General features: G+C 28.4%; 1 long non-coding RNA gene across 1 annotated transcript; it reads left to right on the top strand.

Moving 5' to 3' along the window:
* Nucleotides 1-11,631: 11,631 nt before the first annotated feature.
* LOC126549074 (uncharacterized) lies at nt 11,632-19,136 on the top strand. The gene is made up of 3 exons (XR_007603217.1): nt 11,632-11,773; nt 17,658-17,932; nt 18,036-19,136. It is a non-coding gene; the product is annotated as an uncharacterized LOC126549074 (long non-coding RNA).
* The last annotated feature ends 1,827 nt before the right edge of the window (nt 19,137-20,963 follow it).

The following is a 20,963-nucleotide window of genomic DNA, read 5'->3' on the forward strand; positions in this document are numbered from 1 at the left end:
AAACAACTTTTGTTATTATTATCGTGATCATTGTCTAACGATGTGCGTGTTTAAAATTCGTTCCACAACAGGTAAACCCGTTGTGCATTTCACGTGTTTTGGGAATTGCTGTTTTCCAATAATATGCGTTATATTTTAAATACATATTATTATTATTTAAAACAAATATTACTGAAGAAAAATATATTATGTTTAGGTGTATGTGTGTATTTGTAAGAGTAAATGGGATAAAATTTAAATATTATTGTCCCACATGAGTTGGTTTGAAGGATAATATAAAGTATTTGTAATGTGATGAATAACGATTAGGAAACATCATTTAAAATTGTTATTAATAATCAAAAAACCATTATTAATTTATCATTTCAACGTTTTAATAAAAGTATTTGATATTAATTTTTGTAAACATCATGAATACGTGGATATTTTAATTTGTATAAAAAAAATGTTCTTGAAAACATTTCCATTTCGGTCTAAAAATCACAACCCTCATTCCACCAATATATGCGTGGTTATATGTATTTATTAATGTATTTACTTAGTATTCTGCAGACGTCATAAATAAGTAGTAACTCATATTTTTAATAGTTGCAAAATGTCGACAAGGTTATTATACTCTTCTGTATACAATTTATATATTATTATATTATACATATGAATTACAGATGGAGGTATACGCCGTGTTACGGATCAGTGGGATCGGATTTTCAAAGTAATAGTAATTACCGACCCACTCTGTTTACCTTAGACGGTCGTCGCGCCGTCACCGTCACTGATGTACAATTTAATATATTATTATATAACATTGGTTTATATTATTATGTATTATATCGGTTCCAGTTTCATGCACACTCTGCGGGTTCCTACGTATTTTATCGATTGGTTTTTAAAGACCATTTGGTATCCACAACAGTATTATTATAGGTTTATGTATAATATTATATTTATATATATATGGATGTGTGTACTGTGTATAAATAATGTAATTTTTGTTTTAGTTATTATGCTCTTTATATAGCTAATTGAATCGATAACTGTATTATATTTTTAATACTACGTGAGATAAAAAGAGATCATTGAACATAATGCAATTCAATAAATTAATTTTTTTTTTTTGTTATATCTCACTAATAATTGCTAACGAATTTAACATAACACATTTTATTTTAATTTAAGCTTCTTATTTAAAAATGTATGATATAATAAGTGTAAAAAATATTTAAACTTTCAAATAAGTAAAAATCATACTGAAAAAAAAATTAATAATAAATATTATATCTATAATAGGACGTGCTATTCATGAATGCTGTTTCTTCACTTATGACAATCAAGCCATTTATCATTATGTTTTATCATATTAATAATTATGATATTATGTATGAATCATAAATAAGTTTTATCTAGAAAAAAAAGTAAAAACATATATTCTCATTATTTATTATTATCCATCGCATTATTCTATTATTAAAATGAGTGCACAGAATCTCCACAAAATATGTCTTTACGTCAATTATGTACCTAAATTGCCTAACCACGACGCCGTGTGATCATTATTTTGAATTAAATATTTACACTTGTAAGGCTGACGAAAATATGATTTAATGATATTACTTACCCCAAAATTATTAAAATAAAAAAAAAAAAGATTATATAATATATAAAAAAGTATTTATGTTAAGACAATGTCAAAAATCCGTGTACAGTAGTCAGGACTTTTTGGGAAATATAAATAATATTATTTAAACTTTTTTAAATTTCTCATGATATTGACAATTTATATAGAATTAAAAAAATAATAAAACAAAATTGATGTTTTCTGTCAAAATAGTAATTACAGTAAAAAAAAAAAAAATAATAATAATAAGTAAATAAACATTTTTCAACAAAATAAATTATTATCATTATTTTAAACCGACATCAGAAAAAAAACAAAATGTTTATAACATCATAATTCAAATAAAAAACGACAAATTTTATTTTGGTTTCAAGTTCTGGAAAATATTATGGTGATTTATTATTTATATGCTTATATAATAATATAAGTACCTATACCTAGTATTCAGGAATAATAGATAAGTCCCTACATTATTTTCTGTTAAGCTAATAAAAGTAAATAAGTTTAATGCTATACATGTACATATATCTTTATTTAATATTCTAATATCTAACCATTAAGTATAACCTTGGAAAATGTAAATTTAGAAGTATTAAAATATTTACATAAGATATTGCCTGACTTGCAATAAAATAATCAGGCTGTATTAAAATAGTCGTTTTCGTTTTAAAAGATAATAGTATGACAATAGAATATCATAAGTCATACACAAATGTCAGTTCGAAAAATTCAGAATATCGCGATGTGAACGCGAGGGAGAGTCACGCGTTGTCGTGCGTCAATTAGAAATAATAAAACTTGGGCGTGACGATAACGGGAAATCCGGCGTTGAAAAATATTCGTTTCCGTTCATAAACAGTGCATTGTTGCTATGCTGCAACAATCATATTTGTTATTATTACTATTTTAAGTAAATTTATTTTATCTAGTGCAGGGCGAAAATAGGACGCAAAAAATTATGATTTGCTAGTTGATTAGGATTTGTTGTGGACAATTTTAACGAAATATTGATAATAAACAGGGTAACAATTTGACAATAATACAATTTATTAATTAAGGTAGTTAGAACAAACATTTTGAAATATAGTCAATTGATTATGTATGGCCTATTTTTATTTGTGTTGAATATATATTAATATCATACTAATATATTAATAAACGTACAAGTGAGAAAGTTAAAAATCACTTAAAATTTTAAAACAATTCAAATGCCCTAAACCTACTTATTTATTAGTGAAAATTGCTAAAAGAGAAAGAATTTAAATTACGTCAAAATATTTGTATTAATAAATTTTGCTACTGGATCAGTATAAAAAAAATTAACTTCTACAATTTAATATAATATATTCAGTATACAGAATTGAATACAATTTTTTATTAATAATTTTAATTTTAAGGCTTTTGAATTAAAAAAATCAAAAAATATTATTTCTATGTTATTTAAAAAAGTTAATATACTCATATATATATTATAAATGTATTATGTATATATATATTTATATTATATATGTATTATGTATATATATATACACATTATATTCAATAGAGTAATCGAACATTGGAAAATAGATAAATTAAAATCTTCCACTTATTGGTCTGAAGCTATAAAAATTATACGTTGCTCCATTTTTTCATTTTTCTTTTTGACGATGTAATTTTACGAATGAAGGTTATTTTTTCATTATTTTCGGCATTTACTAAAAGAGATAAATAAACAAAACTAAATTAAATTTGTTTAAGTAGAATAATAACGTAATCGAACAACTATAGATCCAATAAAAACACACACACTATAGAAAATGAACAAGGATATGAAAACCCAAAATAATTTAGTACAATGATCTATAATTCTAAAATAAGGCCATGATATCCTCACAATATTGGAACACATTGACCTGCAACCATCAAAGCAAGTAAAGGTAAACAATAACACTATAGGATGGTAAACATATTATTCAAACAACTGAAACTAAAATTGAAGGTAATACGATTTAGAATAATGTAAAAAACGTATTTTCAAAAACATTTACAATTTTTAGATAATGAGTATTTTACTTTAAATGGATCTCTTAATATATTATATATTTATATGTCCCTATGTGTTATAATGATGTGATATTAATCATCATTAAAATAGTATAATATGATTTAATACGCTTGCGTTTTGTTTTTTATTATCTTTCATAATAATTTTCAAGTTATTTTTAGAATATTTTTTTCATATAAATTCCCAATGATATATTCGTATTTTTTTTATCAATTACTATAATATATAATATTATAATACTCAATTTTTTTATCAAAACCCGATTATTTTGTAAAAAAAGTATTGTATAAATAAATTATGCATTTATTTTTGTTTTGTTTAAAATGTTTTCCTTGCTGCATGATTGAATAAAATAAAATAGATCATTCATTTTCAAAATGTTAACTTGAAAAATCAAGGTTGAACAATAGAATGGTGATAAATCTATGGTTATGTCATTAACAGTTATCTTAAAAGTGAAGTGCTATTATCAATTCTTAAATTGAAAGACACATATTATCTATATAGCTAAGCGTTGGTTGACGATTTTGTACAGAAACGGTTTCGAAATCAAAATACTTTATTGTTGGTGTATAATATTATATGATTGCACGGTAAGTACTCAGACAATCTATCAACAGCGACTATTCATAAAAATAGATTCTTCACAAAAAGGTATATTAGTAAAATATTAAAATCCATAATTCACCAAAAATAGAGTTGGTCGAATAATATAATACTTTTTTTTGATTTATATTGAAATTCCAGGACAAGTGTTAGAGTTAAATTATTGACATTAGCTATAGTAGTCAATCGTTCTCATATATTCTAATATTATGAGTATCCAGGTAGAGTGGCACATAGTCACAATGATATTAAAATTACATAATTTGACATACATTCTGTTTGGTATAATATAAAATTAAAAACATTTGTGTTATAATTGTTGAAAATAAGTAGTGACATACCTATCTAATATCTATTGTACATTAATTATTAAAGTCGTGTTACTAAAAATATTTTTTGTTCGATGACTTAATTTAAAATTAATTAATTCTAGTTCAATAAATAAAAACTTCATTCAAGTACATAATATTTTATTAATAATTTTAAACTATACGTGAAAAGTAGGTATTTCGAACAATTAATGTGTGTTATTGACGAATAGTTTTTGTTGAATTGCCATTATTTAGCTCTTTTGATGAAATGTTTTTGACCAATTGTCCTAGATCCGAAAAGACGTACAGTATAATATTATGGACAGCGTGCGGTGGCGTAGTCTTCGAACGGGTCGATAACCGAGCTGTGGTTGTCGCGCACTTTTGCCGGGACGGGGCGGGGCGCACAAAGTCCGGCGTTTGCAGCGATCGCCCCGACAGATGGCCGACGCGAAATTATACACTGCAGGCGGCGACGCACTACGCTACACTCGACAGTTGTTTGTTTTGCGCGACCGGCTGGTACGGCGGGCACGATCGCTCGCCCGCTCCCCCCCGAGGGAGCGTTTCCAATTTAATTTCCTCGAAAACTCATTTGCGCCGGTGGACGGTTGCTGATACGATCTCGCGAGCGACTGTCGGAAAATCTAAGCAGGGTGATTCACCAAACATTCTGGCCCCCATATTTTTTGTTCCATCAATAATAAACGTATGCAAATTCTAATATTTAAAATTGTTTTAAGTACAAGCAAAAACTATACTTTAAAATTTTTGAGATTTTTCATACTACTTGAGCAGGTACAAACTTATGTTGCACAAACGAAAACTCCGATTTTTACCATAAATTATTAAGTAGATAAGTGTTTTGAATATGTTTTTGTATCAACCTCAAGTTTAAAATTGGAACTAGTAGTATTTCAGTTATATTAATGTTTATACTAAAAATAATAGTACTTAAATATAATTAAAAAAAAAAAACGTAAAAAAGATGGAATTAACATGTACCTATACTATTCTTAATACAGAAAATTACTAAATAACTCATATATTATACTTTTAAATTTTGATTTTGATACGTTAACATTTTTCGTCAAATAATATGCTGTAGAAAAAAAATGTTTCTAATTTAAAAATAAAAGCTTCTATCTTAATATGACACTCTTTTCGTATTACAGAATATCTCAAGAATTTTAAAATATGGTATTTAAATTTATTTAAAAATTAAATTTTGTATAATTACATTATATAAGTTTAATATACTCATAATATAATATATTATACTAGTAATACTTAAATAGTATAAACGTATTATTATTATTATTAATTTGATTAAAATATAATATATATAAAATAATTTATTTATTGTTATTAATAGTATATTCAGCTAGGTATAACTAATAAAATATATCCAAAAACAAATTCATTTATAAATAGATACAGTAATTACTTGAATATTTATAGATTTTTATAATTAAGTATATACTAGATTATCAAATATATATTTTTAAATGTGTAGTTTATTGTAAAAAGAAAAATAGTTTAAAAGTCAGTAATTTAGTATGTTGTCTCTGTGAGTAACTTTTTTTACGTGTCTAGTTTTTATTATATTCAAAAGTTGTTTAAAATAATTGAAAAGTGCTATATTTATACATTTTTTTTTTTTTTAATATTATTTAAATTATACATTTTTATGTTCCTGTATTTTTTTCAGCCTAATCCAAAACTAAACTAGTTAGTATCATAGTGGTAAAGTGTTGGACGAGTTTGAGTTTACAGATTCAGTTTATATAAGCCCTTGTAAAGAAAAATCCATCAGATTGTTAGTTTTTCCATAAAATTTAAATAAAAATTCAAATTATATTGTTTGGATTGGGGAGCACATCTCAAGTTTTAATAGGAACCAATCCAGCTTACCTTTAAATATCTATATCTAAACGGAAACCAATGTATATTGTCAATAATATTATCATTTATTACGTATACGGTATACACAACATACGAGTAACTTCAAACATTTGTAGCATACAGTGATATTTTAATAATAGAATAAAATAAGATTTCTTGAATTGATTTTCCGATGAAGTAGTATATATTATATTGTTTTCATGTAAGGTTTCATATCGGTACATATCTGAACTTTTTAAAAAACAAAATAAAATTAATGGATTTCTAGCCATTTTTTAACATATTGCTTATAATAATTATAGATTTACCTAGTGACTTCCAGGATATGTGTAAAATATATTTTATTTATTAATATAATAAAAAACTTTAACTTCATATTTATAAAATATAATAAACATAAGAAAGTAGGTCTTACAATCCAATCGCATATTATACTCATACATTCCGTCAATCTTCCTTGTGTAAATCATACAAAATTTAATTTTTAATTATTGATTTACAGTTTATTATCATATGCAATACATTTGATACATTATTTTAATATTCCATAGTTATATATTATACCTAATTAATAAAAAATAAAAAGGATGTGCAAACACATCAACTTCTCATCGCTGTTAATAACGAATTAAATAAATATTTTTTTCCTTTTTACAATCATAACTTTATATTATAATATATTATGCATTCAATTGCACGTCTGCGGGAAATAAAAAAATAAACGACTCTCTGTCACGATATGTGTGTGAATACGAACAATAATGAATATAAATACAATTTCGCTGACCACATCATAACATAATATTATGATAATGTTTGTAGAAAAAAAATTGTTAGATTCGCCTCTTCGCAATTATTATTGTCCGTTCTTGTTCAAAGCCGTACCGAAATTGCTGCGCAAACGTGCATAGCTGTGCACGAGTGAGTAGTGGAGTGTGGACTTGGTATCAAATGATGGCGGAAAAAAAAAACTAATATATTATAACGCGTTTTTCGAGTAATACACTGTGCTTATAAAAACTTAATGCAATTGCCGTACATTATAAATATTATTCCGACCGGTCCGAATGAAAAAATCGAGTAATTAGGTACGACTTGTATAATATTATATACAGTCATGTTGGTATATTATACCTCCCTCTTCGCCGCCTGACGATCATGCGATGTTTAATATTAAATTATTATATTGCCGTCGGCGGTGGCGAGTCTGCAGTCCGGCGCCAAGGGATAAAGTGCATGAACGACCGCTGCTGCAGTTTGATACCAAGCTAACGATCAAACCTCTACGCATCCGGCGAATAACCATAAAAATAATTGTGTCCACGATCCAACAAATATTATCCACAATTATTAAACGAGCTACAAAAACGTACTAGAAATAAAAAAATGTTAAACTTGTTAATAAGCATTTGAGTCAATTTAAAATTTTCTCAATAACCTTTCATTTTATCACTTTTACACACTGGTAGGTATACATGTCCGACGACACTCTACACAACGATTTTAAAAATCGAAACAGTATGAAAATTAGCTTACTACTCTAGATTTCACTCAAAATAATTATTATACTCAAATCCTTTATTATTCTTATTCATTTATTACAAAAAAAAAAAAAAAAAAATAATGCACTACTTGAGCTGTAAATTGTTGAATTACTACGTTTAATACATTATACAGTTTATTTCTAATCACGCTGTGTTCTATTAATGGATGTGTTTCCTTCTTATGAAATTATACATATAAAAAAAATGTCTTAAAAATAAAACTTAATAATTGTGCAATAATATTGTAAAAGTGTATTCTTCAAAAAAAATAATTTCAAATCACGGTAAGATACAGAATTTAAAAAATTAATAAATGACTAAGGTTTACAAGTTTAGGTAAAAATCGGAGGAAAGGTTCATTCCTCCATTTATGATTAAATTAATGACTAGGACTTTAACGTTGAACAGTGACAGACTACAGTTGCTTATGTATGATGGAGGGGAGAGGAATTATTATGAATAGATCATATTTTGATTTTTTTTCCATGGATTTTGTAATATTATGCAATATGCATGAAGGATCTAAAGAGAATGTTTGGAGGGCCTTTAGCATACAAAACTAAAACTGTTATTACTCGGCTACTCGTATTAAAGAAAGTGTAATTTAATTTCTAATTGAATTTCAGATGAATTCGGATCGATAATCGATACTTTTTCGAGTTGTAACTATGCTCCACTTTACTTGCACGCTTGATAATATATTTTAATATCTTGCAACGTATAATGAACAGTCATATAGCGATAGTGGACGGCGATGCTCAACGGGTTTCAAAGATTCTTCTTAAATTAATATTAAATACTACTCGTATTATTATTATTATGTTTTTTTGTACGACGCGTCGTAGGTAGAAGTACCTATATATTAATATTGCGCGCGAGATTCTGACTAGGTGGTCTCCCACGCCCCAGGAGAAAATCGTATTTATATCATGTCGCAGGTGTGCTCTAGTGCTCTTATATAATAATCATATAAGGTCGTCCCAAAAATTTTATATGCACGAGTTGTTTTTGTTTACTACTTTTTGGTGCACAATATATTATTATTATTAATTATTATTATTATCATCATCATTATTATACATGTAATATGTATAATAAGTGTATATATTAATATTTACAATCTATAATAAGTATTAGCATTGTTTATGTATAATCAATGGTTTTAGTACCCATTCATGATGTAATTTTTTCATTGCAACGAGGTTTAAGTGCAGTAAGCTTGTAGCTGAAATTACTAAGCATAGGTAAGTATTTTTAATATACTATAGTTTGTTTATAGTTGTATATGTTTTAACGTATACATTCAAGTCACGAATCGAGAGGTAAGGTTAAGTTGACATCTTTTAACTCGAAAATGAGTAATCAAGTTAAATTAAATTATTTCTAGGTGTTTAAATTTTCGGTGTAATGGAAATATATTATGATTAAAAAATAAAGATGCTCGACTTGATCACAGATCGTACAAAAACGTATGATTCAGCTAATAATATCGTTGCAGTTATTTGACTGTTAACCGATGATTACAATTTGCAACAATGTATATACTAATTACTTATGTGAACATTTTGTAATTATTTTGTGGTTGAAATAAATCAAAAAGGTATTATTATTATGACGAAAATCTGGGTATAAAATTATATCAAATAGTAGTAATTCAAAATAGTCTAGAAAACTATTATGAGTTTCAAAAGAAAAATACTATGACTGCAAACCATGCAATTTCATTATTATAAACTGTAAAGCAATATTTAGAATCTATCGGAGGCGTGGATACTTCTATTAAGACAATAATATTAGAAAATTCAGGACTTAATAGCCGAGACGTCAAATACTATGTTTAAGAATAACCTAACTGTGCCTTAATTTTATATACAGTTTTATTAAACTTTATTTTTAGCATGATTTACATACATGTATTTAATACAATTTTTAAAATTGTATTTCATTATATTAAGAAAATTGTTTGCTTAATTTTGATAAATTGAAGTTAATTATCTCAAATTGATTTTTTAATCTACTATCACTCGACTATAATTTTATTTTAGGTATATCTAAAAATGGCATACTATAATATTGGATATTAACTCTCGGCGTTGAATTCACGTCAATGTGAGTTAAAATATATATTTATGATGTGTGTTATACGAAAATTATCATAGTAGATATATTTATATAAATAAATATAAATATATGTATATACTCCTATGTTTTGAATATATTAAATGATTACATTAACTGCACGCTACAATTATTCAATACTAACGTGTGTGTGTCTTTAATCTTTATGTATATTTATGCTATTTTAGGAGTGTTATTAAAACCCTAAAACGGAAGTACGCGAACGAGTTTTTTTTAATGTATTTGTTCCGCCGTTAAAAAAAAACACTCTTTCGCAGTCGAAATATTATCGTGTTTGCAGATTTTATATAGGAATACATATTATATACTATACACTGCTTAATGTATAGAGACGTGTGGACATTTATTATATTATAATAGTGTTTCAAACTAATTAACGTTGTGCAAATAATAACTGCAGAGTGTAATAAATATATTTATGGTAATAAAAAATATAAATTCGTAACGCGTTGAAAATATTCTCCCCGAAAAAACTGGTCTCCTGACATTTTTGATGTGTTATTTTAAGACTTAAAATATGATTCAACGAAAAAAAATGCATTTCCATTTGCACTTTTTTTTTTTAAATATTATTTTATTAAAGTACTGTTTTATTGTATTTACTAGTAGATTATCTATAAATAGAATGGATAATTTTCATAAAAATATATAGTATAATTCTTAGCAACGTTATATTTAGTGAGGTGTACGTAGCAATTTTATTACGCACTTAACATTTTTTTTTTTTTACTGTGGAATACCTACGGTTATTGTAATAAAATTTGATAATAATATTTTTATTCTTTGATTTGAATTGAAGGTACGTCGAAAGAGTTATTTTCAATTTCTCCAACTAAATTACTCTTATAAGCTACTCAAGGCTGGTTTTAAGACATTTTACGACTTTTTTCGATTTTTAAAACAATACTATTATATGGATATTTTGTGTCCTTATCAGCAACAACAACATTATTAAACATGCGCGTATAAAATATTAAAATATTAATTTGGCACGTGTGTTACGGTAGTGTGGCTTTTACAAATTTTCTTGTTTCGTTGCGTGTGATTACGGAGTTTGTTTTGGCCTTACGATAATCGACGAGGGCCCGGCTTTTACTATACACAATAATATACATAATATATATATGTATAAGTGCGAGCGTCCCCTGCGCGCGAGAAACACGAATTTTGACTTTATTCCCACGTGACATTTCGCCCGGGAAACGGCTATATTGCATTTTATATTATAAATATATATATGTGTATACAGCTTTTTCATCTGTCCCGTGGTCGGCCATCGGGTGCAGCGGGGGATTGTCGGCAATGAGAGGCCGGGTGGTAGAAGGTGGTTAAGAATTTGCAATAAAAGGGTGACCGACCCCATCGCGCGCGCACCAGGACTTAATACGTTCCACCCAATAAATGTCTCGTAAGCCAATATGCCCATCAATCCGCCCCCGCGCAGAGCATACACCAAATATTTGCTGTCTGACTCACGGGAAACGCTGTACCGGGAGAGACTATATGCGTATAATATACGGCACGTGGTATTATATGACTTCCGTTTATAATTGTCGAAAAATTTTAATATCGACTTTTGAAGTCCGACAATGCCGCTGAACAGACAGTAAGTACTCATGTGATATTATGTACATAATATATTATAACATATACATATTTTACATTGTTCACGCGCACTCGACATATTATTAAATTATTTAAATATCATCTACCCCCAGACGATAACGATATAATATTATTATGGTTTAATTATTTCGTCGAAATATTGCAATGATTTATTGCTATTTTATATTTTATTTTTTGATCCTCCGATTTGATTGCAAAACTATAATATATAATACATATTCTTAACAGCAGGTGGTATTAAAAATATCTGATAACTTTTGGATTTATGTTGAACTAAAAAATATATCTGACGAGAAAAATCAAATGATGTCAGTAAACGATTTTATTTCTGTAGTTCTTCTCTAGTAAGATCTTAATAGTAATAGAGACAATATTAGGTACGCAATATTAGAACTAACTATACTTAATTTGAATATGTTTAAAATCAGCAACCACATGCTGTGATGTAATCATATGCGAATTCGTTGACTGACAACGCCGAAGGACCAGTGTATAGTATCGAAAGATTAAAGTATCTGTGATACTATTATTATTACCTTGCGCCTAGCGGTCAATGAACATCGCCTTGAGGGGTCTTCATAATAATGCACATAAATACATAATCATTAAATTTACGTACAGTGATAATGCGTGATACAAGTTATATACACTTATACCTTTACATTCTACCTATCGGACAGATCTGAAACATAGTTTAAAACATATTCATGTATACCTAGATGATTCAGGCAGATAGTAAAAAATGAGTTCACGTGCAGATACGTTATTGCTATACGATTACTTAATCAGGCAAAGTACCTCTCCTAGAGCGCAATAATTAAACAAAAAAAAAAAAAAATAATGCAATTACTTAACTTTAATCATCATATAATATCACAATATTTTAACAAAGAAACCAATTTATAGTGCCACGATGTAGCAAAATATGTTATCAAATTACTGTAGTTCTTGTACCAAATATTAAATATAATTAGATTCCAAAAAGGAACCTATTTGATGTTTGCGTTTTATATTGTAGTGTGTTTCCTAAAGATAACATGAAATATTTATGATCAGTTACATCGAATTTAAATTATAAATGGAGTTTATAGGAGAAGCTAGGAAAATATAAACTTTTTGACGATGTTTAAATTGTTAATTGTTATAGTCCATTTATTTTATGGCGTAAATGGTTCTGTAAATTCTGAAAGTGAACTACAAAATACTTATAGCTATATTATGTAGTATCTATATACTGTAAGTAAATAAATTGTAAAATTAGTGTAATTGATGATTTAAGTAGGTAAGTTACTACTGTACATTTTTTATAATAATACTGTAACTAAACTTAATTATTTAGATATGATAACTTTTAACACTTTATTCAATGCGTTTTATTCTGGCATGTTTATGCTTATGTGAATATATATAATTCTTACACATATAGCGAATATCGATCCATCATCCATTATAATTTATTTGATAATTATTTATTCTGAAGTTATACTATTGATTTATTGTATTTATTATATCATATTACCATATGACGTTAAACAAATAAATTCTCGAATTAAATAAACAGTTATATAATATATATCCATCTAAATAAACTAGGAATGTTAATATTTATACAATGGAATCTCCCCGAATTGGCACATCTTAATATAGCAAACACTATTAAAAAACGATCGTACCTTAGAAATAGTGAAAAAAATGGATAGCCTATTGTGACTCAAATAACATAATCATACTGATTGCGTGCCAATTCACACTGGATCATAAAAAACACTTTTTATTTTTTTAATATCAAACAAATAAAAATAATGCAATAATTTTTGTGAAAACGAGAAAACTATTTAGTCTAACAGTAAACGTGAGTGAAAATGAGAAAAGACATTTTTGGGGGAAAAGAGTTCATCCCCAAATTTTAAGGGTACACACCCAAATCCCCCTTGACTGCGGCGCTTAGTGTTTTCAAAAGCGATTAATACCTATATTATATTAAATGCGCACAATCGGTACTACACGAGTGTTATACAAAATCGTCGCATTATATTTATATTATAACAGAAAATGTTATTTATTATACCTCGTGTACATAGGTAGGTACTCGGGACGGATTAAGCCTTTTTAACGTTTACCCGTCACTGCGTCGCCACCGTTATGAATTTGCGCAGACAATAATATTACATACGCGTATAATAATATATTATGTTGTCAATCCTTTTATATATTGTTTCGTCGAGATGATTTTTTTTTCTGAATTGGCCTCACCCTCGAAATAAAACGCCATGCGCACGATATGTACAGTACTGTACGCTCGTGTATATTTATATATACATAATAATATATAATATATCCGTCGCACATGTCGCGCAGGCATCACAGCACCGGTCCCATTGTTTCCGCGGCTTTTTAATATCGGCAAATGGACGCGACGAGTGCGCTGCAATCATTACCGATATTGAAACGCAACTCGTCGTTGTCGTCGTTTTTCGATCCAATATGTCCAGCTAGCCCCGTAAAATATTATAATAACGCGTATGCGTACACCAGTGAATAATAATACGACAATGTGAAACGCGCAGATGGCCGATCGACCGACTGCATATAATATTATATAGCATAATACAAACAAAAAACTTTGTACACATATTATAATATAGTGAATTGGAAAATGCACTAATCATTGTTAACGTCGATGACACCTGTTATGATTTTGCACTGATCATATGGTATCTTTCAAACAAGTCTGGAAAAGTTGTACGGAAAATCTCCTAAAATTCTAAAAACCAGAATATTTTTATAAATTTGAAAAAAAACCAGCAGTAAACATGATTGCGGTTGCTTCACAATATTTTCTTCACAATGATAGGTACCAGGAAAAAAAAATCACCGACGAAAGGATTTAATCGTGACAAGAAATGCGCTTAAGAGTATTCGTAATTTTTTCGTGTCCTCGTACGCGTATTAAAATAAGTATCATATTTTGAATAATATAGCATCATGCGTATATTATATACGTAGTATGAAAATAATGAAAATCTTGATTTGCATACAATAAATAAACTTGAAACTCGAAAGAAAGAAAAATTTGACATTTAAAAAATAATAAATAAAAAACAATTTGATTTTTTACCGAAAACTTCTACTACTATAAAATAGAATTAAGTATATTTAGTTTCCGAACACGGTCATCGGCTAACAAATAAAATATTAAAAAAAAAAATCACTTTGCAAACATTTTATGCGTTTATGGACGTCTATAACTGCAGTCACCGGTTCACAGCTGCGGGCCGACGTTTTATAAACAACGTTTTTTGACAACTCGTTTTAACGGGTATACTGCACGAATATGATTATTATTATGTACTTATGTATATACATTAAACCTAATATGTATAAATTATAAGGTGTGCATATTTTTGAAAACGCGCACTATGACATGTCCTCGAACACGCAGTTTTGATTTGTTTGCCATATAAATAAGTCTTCTACCGCTCTAAAATCACTTAATGGCTACATACCTATAATAATAAATAAATTTTTTACGTGGTAGATAAAAACGGGTTTCTTTTGTGTAAGTATCGTCTCCGATATGAGACTAGCAAATTTTGGCGGTAAACTTCCTGTCCCAAACGTTTCCTCTAGCCTTAATCATAATATACGCGTGCTACTTTTTTAATACCTAACAAAATAAAATATATTTATGTGTGTGCACTCGACAAGGATAAGACATCTTCAAGTTTGTCTCCATTAAAAATAAATAATTTTGAGATTTGAAAAATATTTTCTAAATGTTATTACAAGGAGCTAAACTTTCAATAAATTCTCCAACAGCGTGCGAGCAATCACTTTCTTCTTGTATTACATTTTTGTATGAGACGAATTAATATTTGACTATGGACTTAAACGATGTAAGATCGATCAATTACTATAATTAAATTAAATTAAATTGAATATTGATTATAATATTATACTATACTATCATACGAATACCTAAATCGACGTATTATATTAGCTCATTAAGAGTTATATAAGTACAAACCGTCTAAAAATATTGAAAAATTGTGATTAGCAAAATGGTGGTAGAATACTTATGTATGATATTGTTTTAAAATATAGCCAACTCCCTGATAGAAATTTGTTCTTAGGTACGTCGATAATTCACATAGTACTCACTTTATCTAAATTTCAAATAGATATAATTTGGTAAAATGAGTCAAGTCATATTTGAAAATATTGTATAACCAGTTATAGAATTTAGATTTAGAGTTAAATACAGCTGTGATACAATACATGCATGGATTGTTGTATCATATTATATCCGATGTTCGTCACAAACAAAATAATAACTCACAAGTCCTCTGATGGGCAGTATCTTGCAACTATAACTGATACGACTGTAGAGAAAAAACGATCGTATACCTGATGCTATAAAACACAGTATAGTTATCACCATTACTCGTTCAGTATTCAAATATAGCCCTATTAAATGCACACTGCAAGATTTCCCATAATATATATATGAACGCGTGATATACGACACATTTTATAATAATAATAATATGCGCTGTGATATACAGCCCGCCGAGACTTGTATTGGCATTTGATCAGAAATAATAATAATAAAAAAAAAACACAAATGATAAATGACTTAGAAATATGCAACCGTAGAATGGAAAGTACGTCGTGATTTATGCCAATAGGTGAGACAATACTGACCTGATTTGACCCCTCAACAACGGCCATGTTTACGACAACGACGACGTCGGCTGTATAATATTCGCGTGGTTTTCGTTCTTTCAAGTGACCTCTTGTAGGCCTGCAAATCGCGCGTCATTACAATACAATGTAGTATTATTTTCTATGGGGTCAAAGTGGCAAATGTGGTCCGGAAAATTTCATGTTTTTATTTTTACTTATAAGAATATAGTCTTATAGTATATAAGACTGAATATTGTATGTTTTTTATGAATTTAAAGAATTTAAACGTCGAAACGTGGACAGGTCTTGTAAATTTATACTTATTTTTAAACAAAAATATAATGTTATAATGTATTGAATTTTATTTAGGTGGTTAGATTTTTATTGATTTTGTTTTTGTAGCCTAATGGCTAAAGACTTAAAACTCGTTTGTTTTTTTTCTAATCCCTTCGAAATTTCAGTTGACTGTATACTTCGTAGCCATTTTCGTTCAGTCAGTAAAACCCGTGTTTTGCCTATAAAATACCAATTATATAAATAGTAAAAACGATCAGTGTTAATAAAGTTCATCGTATACAGGATTTATGTACACGATATTTGTTTTAAATCTTTAAGGTGTGTCTTCTCCATCGCCCACGAATATAATTTACTTTTTATACGTTTTCTTTGACTCAGACCGACGGCGCACAGCTGCTATTGTAATATAGATATACACGACATTATTGTAGAACAATACAGTGTAATAATTTATCGTTTTTTAATAATGTACAACTGGCTAGGACTCAATTTATTCGATTATTGTATTACACCACGTAAAAAAGCAATTCTGGGCCTACAAAAAATAATATTATACAACGACTACATAATATAAAATAGATATTGTATGGTTATGGCCACAGCTTTTACAGAATCCGACCGGTTTCCAAAACGGCGTTTACTACAGATCAAACGTTATTTGTATATAAATAGCGTTGCTCAGGTTCTTGAAAAAAAACAAAATAGGCAATAATGACATTTATTTTTGTTTTAAATATATCATGATACAGCTATAATTTATCCAGAACTCTAAACAGCTGGACAACTTACACGAATTACGATAAGATTTGTCCAAATTTTTTTTTGTTCATTCCAAAGTATATATAATATTTAATATGTGTGATTTGACGTATAAATTACAGGATTAACAGCTCATATTAAAAACTTGGTAATTCGAAAACAATTCAACACAGGACGAGATTTCAAGCCAACTAAACACTGCAGTTCTATCTTAATATCATTTCAAGTCATCCTTATAATAATATGTTGTGTGTAGCATGTTTTTTTTTTTAAAAATATATAATCTAGTAAAGTAGAACAAAGAACATTTAAAAAGTTTCAAGTATATTTTTTAAAATCCAAATATTAGAATTAGTATTAAGTCATCACCAAATGAAAATATGGGTGTGGCACTGTGGTAAGCATGCTTGTTGAATTACCCTGTACATACATGTTAAAATAATGTTCGCGGACAAATCGTCAGATTATTACAATAATATTATGTGTATTTTTATTCGCAGTATAAAAACCGTCAAACACCCCACCATTTAGGTCGGGGTAACGGCGGGCTCATCCGTTCCGGACTGTTCGTCTGCAGCCACCGTCGCTTAATTTACACACACACACGCACACATACAATACATTATTTTGGATAATACGAACACACGCCAATGGGCTTTCGACCGAAAACTCGACGATGAAAATATTACAAGTCTATATATGTATATATACACCGTGTGCATCGTGTTATATAACGTCGGGATGGCGTTTAACCCGATTAACCGATCCCCAAAACATCCTTTTTACTTCACTCCACTGCGTCAGCACCAGAGCAGTGTCGTTGCCTGCGAATTTGATTTGCGAAATCTTATTACGATCGCGCCCGTATACGAGTATAGTTATACATTTTTATTAATGTCCCTTGATGTTCGCAACGGTTCCGTCGTCGCCACATGTCCACCGCTCGGCATCAATTTGTTTTCGAAATGTACACACACACACGGAGGAAGCTGCTAAATAAATTGTCGATTGTGTCGCGCGTGCAGGGGTCGAGACTTGAGGTTCTGTATAAATATATAATATATATATATGTATACTCGATTCAGTGTAACGCAATTACTTGCATTGAACACGTGTTCAATTCCACACTGTACGTCTGTACACACGCTTAATAATATTATTATATAATAATTTATACTCTGTGCCCATGTGTGTGTCTGTGGAGCTTAATTATTGACATGCGCCTTACCAATCTGTATACACCCGAGTTCCGGGATATACAATTTTCACATCACCCGCTGCTGTAGTTATTACTACTTATTACGTTTCGAACAAAGTGAAAAAAACCTTAGCCGATGTTGACGATGTAATCACGGTAGGCTTACGTATGTTGTATATATACGAGTTTTTGTGAACGGTTATAAAAAATAAAATAAGATTATAGTCGAAATCCCCACAAAATGGTCAAATTTTAATTTTAAAAACCTTATCAGGAGCAGTACCTTAAATAAAATACAATATATTATATCCATATACTTAAAACTCTAACTTAGCAAAACGATTGAAGAATGTAACGAAAAAACTCTTTAAAACAAAATGTGTTATTTAAATTAATAAATATAAATGGCTGTTGATTTTTTATATGTATAGAATATAAAATATCAAACAATATTTACATATAAGTGTAAGATAAATAAAATAAATGATATAAATTACAAAATTATAAAGTTGTTTCCACATCTATTCACATCACTTCTTTTGGATTTAATAATTCACTACACCAGATACTTCAAGTCACCAATATCACATATACATTTAAAGTGTATTTAAAAAATAATACACAGACCTAGAAAAACTGTAAAGCAAATGAATTGTTTGAAAATATCTTAAAGAAACATTTGTGGATTAGACTAGCCCAGCTCGGTTGTGTTTGTATGCTGATAAAATCATTATTCATAATGTATTGGTTAAGAACCCAAACAAAAAGCTCCTAAAAATACACAGAAAGAAGTGAACTCTACTATCCTAGTATAAATATATCATGTATGAAAATGACAAGAAATCACGGCAGATTGAAAAACTTTGTAGAATTTTGCAAAAGCGTTAGATGTTTATTGTTAAGAATTAAATAAAAATATATACAATATTAAAGATAATCATCAAAACTCAAATAAGTAAAATAAATTATAGCAAAATAATAAAACTTATTAAAAAAATGTAATTATTATTTTTTTATTAATTTTTATTTTGTTTTATAGCAACATGTATTACATGATTAAAAAAATAAGATCAATTAAAACTTATGATTAAATCAAAAAAAATGTTTTAATGTGTTACTGTAGCAACGAAATTATACTACGGATCGGTTGCTAGAAGCAACTTTCGCACAACGCAAAATCAGTTACAAAAAAAAAATTAATAAATAAATAAGTATATTATACAACGTTATTTCATTATTTATTTTTTTTTTTTATTGCAACTTTAAATATTGTATATTTTTAATTACCCTTCTTAGTGATTCACATCTCATAAATATAAAAATAAATAAAATGCTATATTATAATAATCGATCATCAGTCTCAGATTGATCATAGCTTAGGATACGGGTTAATTTAGTCTATACATACAATACTCAATTACTTTTATATATTCAAAATCATTATTCATCGCAGCGGGAATATAGCACGTGACTAGTTCAAAAAATCGTTATTATTATTAATCCGACTAGCTGAACAATGAACACGTGCAGTAATAATATGAGCTTTGACGAATTCGATAATACGAGTACAATAACTAATGAGTAATAACTACAAAATGCGTTCGATTACATTCTATATTGTGTGTACTAAACTGCAATAACGAACATTAAAGAAGTAAAAAAATATCAAGTCCGACCGGCGACCATAACAATACGCATTAAATTATTTTATAAATATTCTAAAAATTTGTTATGTATTATATTAGGTATATTAATATAAAAAATATCTTTGATTTTAACGTTTTGGAATAAATACCTATTTTAAATTGAAGCACATTAATTAAAAAAAAAACCTATCTTCAATTTTAATAAGCCCCGAAAAAAGTACAGCTGATACGTTACAATATTATAAATAGACATTGTATCAGGGATCTCCGATATTTGTAGTTGCACTCCGGCTTCCAGATACTATTAGATCTGTAGATACGTGGATCCCCAATTAAATAAGATTTTAATTGGTACATCATTATATGCACAACGCGCACTTTATGGCGTGTACACGGTGTCCTTTTTCAAATTACCTTTCGGCAATATTGTATCATGTATAATACGCGCCTCTCCCTCGTCACAACCCTCATCATTACGTCGTCCGTCAGTATGATCTCACTAAGTCCACCGTCACTGTGTATCAGGTATACACGTCTGTTTATTTTCTCGGCCCATAGGTATCATATTATGTTTCTAAGGAGAG

The sequence above is a fragment of the Aphis gossypii genome, chromosome 1 (assembly GCF_020184175.1).
Source record: "Aphis gossypii isolate Hap1 chromosome 1, ASM2018417v2, whole genome shotgun sequence".
Lineage (NCBI taxonomy): Eukaryota > Metazoa > Arthropoda > Insecta > Hemiptera > Aphididae > Aphis > Aphis gossypii.